Genomic DNA, 4,110 nt, shown 5'->3' on the forward strand with positions numbered 1-4,110 from the left:
AGTCTTTTTAACCAATTTTGTGCAAGTAAAAGTTCAACCACTAACTTCACCGTTGGCAAAATAAATTTTTTCTCCGTGATGCATGTAGTCCACGGTAAATGACTTTAGTCATTGTATCCAACATATGATAATCACATGGCATTATAAAATGAAAATGAAGTACGTATGCAAAAACCATCTCAAATGGAATATGTAAGGCCAATTACTGTGCAACGCTTAAGCGTGTGATCTTCAGAGAATCAGAATGCAAATGGTACTTCTGTCCATAGAGAGATAAGAATAATGAATTTGGGTCAACGACAAAGCGGTCAGGATATATTGGCTTCTCTAACTAACGGCCGTGATCTTCCTCCCCTCCCAGTATCCTAGTGATCAAAAGGCTCCACGTTTTATCTTCCCCACTCCTGTGTAGTAACTTCAGCCATAACCTCCCCATATTCAATTTCAGTTCTTCTGTAACGCTTCAAACTTTTTTCTACCAACCACATTGTTTAGGCCGTTCAATTAAAACTCCCCGGATATGTATTTTCATGGGTTACATATGTGATCATTGTAACGAATGGCAACCGACATCATCACCCCTTTCGGACATTTATTCTTCTCTCTCACTGATTAGTTTTTTCCGTGATTTCGCAGAATCATCATATTAGAAATTGAAATGGTGTACAAACCAGTAGCATTAGTACCAGGTTCATAAAATACAAGATCATTGATGAGATTTTGGTGAGTTGGATTCGATGAAAACTGATATTCATGTTTAAGGGAAACTGAGACTGCTAATGGAAAGCGGAAGAAACAGGTATTGAATTAGGTTTTTGTGATATATTAATTTGTTGATATGTTTCATGGTTAAAATTTTGTTCGAAACGAATATTTGGGTTCATCTTGGAGATAGATTCCAGGATTGATTTTAATTGAAATTGGTTCATATAACAGATGTTATTTTCAATTGATTTTAACACCCAGATAATATCTTTCCAGTCGATCTCCAGGTATCTAAATTAGAGTTCCATTTAGTTTTTCTCCTTTGAAATTCAATTAGTTATCTTTTGATTTTGAATGTTTTTTTTCCCAGAGATTTGATTTGACTAACCTTTTTGGTGATGAGGGCTTCTCCATTTCGGCAGCACGCAAAAAAAACTTAATTCAGATGCCGTCCTTTAGGAACCATGATTATCAAATTCCCTAAACCAATTTCTGCAGATTCAAATTGGTTTCATATCATTGTTAGATTTTAAAGGTAATTATGGTCGCCAATTTTAAACGTACAACTCTGATTGTTGGAAACTTAAGAAATTTTCTTGGATGATAATGTTGCTGAAGATATAACCAACTTCTTTCATACTAATATGGAGTCCATTCTCTCGCAATTTCTTCAAATGGGTACCCAAATTTGCACCAGCTCTTCCAACACCTCCCAGAACCGCCTACAAAACTTTCAAACATACAGCCGAGGATGAAGAAGGCAAATCCCTCGATGACCCGCATTCGAATCTCAAAACTAGGACGAATTAGATTTCATAGGGATTAATGATGTCACCAGTTTAATTGGATGTGTTCATGCTTGATGACAATGTGAGTAACACTAGCAATGTCAGTTTCAAATTATCTAAATTTTGTAGTCTTATTTAAGGCTCTTATAAAGACAGTTTGAAAATGTATGTTCCCGTTTTCAACTTCTAATGGAGATTAATATAGAGAGAGTGTACTGGCTAGACAGACTATGCCAGAATCATGTGCATGTTGGTTCTTAATCCAACAATGATTTTTCACCAATTAATTTTCTGGGTCTTAATTATTCTTTTCTTGGTTATCAAACTGAAGCTAGAATCAATCGACCATTTCCTTGATTTTATATTTAGTTGGTGATTTGAATCATTTTTCTTCCAACACTGTCAGCTGCAACTGGAACATTGTGCATCTTTTTTGAACAACATGTCATACTCTTTTTGATAATAACCATCGGAAACATATACAGACCTTAGTTTTAAAAAATAAATTTGGATATGTTTATTTGGTCAACATGCGTAAGCATCTTTCTATTATCCAGTCCATGATTCAGTTCACTCACTTGATTAAATGACTCTTTTATATTTTGCAGGGCGAGAAACTGCACGGGGTGGTACCAAAGAACCTAATCCGGAAATTTGATCCTTGCTTCCCATTGGCGACATATATTTCCTAGTATGGAAAAAGAAGATATTTTGCCCCGCTCGCAGTGACCACTGTCTCTTCTTCAAGTGGGATCGATACCGAGGTGAAGCCTCTGCGCTGCACTTCGGTTGAACAAGCTCAATTTTACCCAGTATGAAGATTTGGAATCACGATCTGCAAATGCTTATTTTATGGGTATTCTTTGAGTGTATCCATTAAATCAAAATATGTGCTGAAATTTAATTGTTTCTGTTTCTCAAGAAATGTTGCACGGGTGCTAATCATTTTGCCAAATTTACAGGAAATGAATAGAGCCAATGGTCATTGCACGATGCGGGACCTAACTCTTCAGAACCTAAGGTATGTATGCATAAAAGTCATACTGCTTACGTCGTATTTCTTTGTACCTACATCCATTTGGATCGACGGCTACTGTATTCGTAAATTTAATAGAGGTGGTTTAAGAACACTTACAAATCATACATTTAGCATAGTTCACATATATTTAAACTTTCTTTTGGCAAGTACTTGATGCATCTTTGTACCTTTTTTGGTAGGGAGGAGATAAGGTTAAAAAAGGCCGGGAAACTGACGAATGGAATTAAGGTAATGTTTCTTTCTTTTCAGTACTTTATAGTTAAGTGTAAAAGAGAACCATATATCGACGTTTTGAGAAGTTTTAGATTCAAGTTATGTTAAATATTTCATTTTATTTTTGGTTTTGTTTAATGACTACAGGGAAAAATATTACAAATGCACAAGTTGCCGTGAATCCATAATCGCAACTCAAACCAAGGTCTAAAGTAAAGCAAATGAAAAATTGTTTTCATTTTTATGATACCTAGATATGGCATAATTCAAATGGCTGTTTATAGGCAATATCAACAACTGCGGCTTTAAATACCATTTGTACCAGGTTGACTTTCATTGGGTCAGGAACATGGACTACATGATGATCTTCAGCTCTCAATTTTTTTTGTGCTGAACTCCGGATCGTTTGGATTGATATTTGCGGCTTTCAAGAAAATACAACTCAGGAACTCTTCTTGCGTAATATATATTCAGGTATTAAGAATGTGGAGATTCATGATCACTTCCCTGTGAGTTTCCATTCACAAGCCCTCGATGAGAGTGAAGTTTATGAATTTGGCAGGATTGATACTCAGAGGCTCATAACACTTGCTCACATTATGTTTAAATTCCCAGGTGAAAGAGAATTAATACGGTTTCAATCAAAGAGAAGATTGGTGTGGGAACTAGATAAACTGCCAAAGATTATCCAAGTCCTAAGGATTATTGATTTGCTACATGAACTGTTCTATATAGGGTTCTCTTGAATTTTAAGAATTTTAGGGTCTAAGCACTTTGCCAGGTAATCTTTACAAGCTTCTCATTGTACTTATATATACAAGAATTGACGAATTTTTTATTCAAAATCTAAGGTAAGTTCACAAAAAAATAAGTATCAGGGTGTAAGAAGCTCAACAATTGTTACAGACACACGTAGAGGTGTAAAACGTGCCGGTCCAGCGCAACCCAGCCCATGAAGTCACGTGTTTAGCGTGCTACGTGCTGGGCTGGGCCGTGCCAGGATTCAGACGTGCTGTGCTAAATGGCGTGCCGTGCTGTGATGTGCCAGAAAAATAAACGTGATGTGTCGTGTTGTGCTGGGCTAGCACATTTATTTTATGTTCTCCAAAATAAATATTTTTGAGATATTTTAGTTAGTACGTGTATTATTATAGAAATAAATTAGCATAACGAAAATAAAATGTCAGAAATTGGCTAAAATAATGATTTTTTTGTGAAATATGCATCAAATGTGATGTATTGTGTAGTATTTTATGCATGACGTGGTGTGCTTTCTTCGCGTGTTGTGCTGTGCTGTGCCGCGTGTTGTGCTGTGCCTATTTTTCTAGCACATCACAACACATTAAACAAACGTGTTGTGCCCGT

The 4,110-nt window shown here is 36.0% G+C and overlaps 1 long non-coding RNA gene across 7 annotated transcripts; it reads left to right on the forward strand.

The window, feature by feature from the left end:
• The first annotated feature begins 443 nt into the window (after positions 1-443).
• LOC113274534 lies at positions 444-3,616 on the forward strand. 7 transcript variants are annotated; one of them, XR_003323054.1, is made up of 10 exons: positions 444-799; positions 937-992; positions 1,076-1,240; positions 1,403-1,575; positions 2,102-2,349; positions 2,456-2,514; positions 2,712-2,760; positions 2,893-2,950; positions 3,071-3,219; positions 3,361-3,616. It is a non-coding gene; the product is annotated as an uncharacterized LOC113274534 (long non-coding RNA). The 7 variants fall into 7 exon arrangements; XR_003323056.1 differs by having other exon boundaries at positions 967-992; XR_003323053.1 differs by having other exon boundaries at positions 937-1,240.
• Positions 3,617-4,110: the final 494 nt, after the last annotated feature.

Source organism: Papaver somniferum, chromosome 4 (genome assembly GCF_003573695.1).
Source record: "Papaver somniferum cultivar HN1 chromosome 4, ASM357369v1, whole genome shotgun sequence".
Lineage (NCBI taxonomy): Eukaryota > Viridiplantae > Streptophyta > Magnoliopsida > Ranunculales > Papaveraceae > Papaver > Papaver somniferum.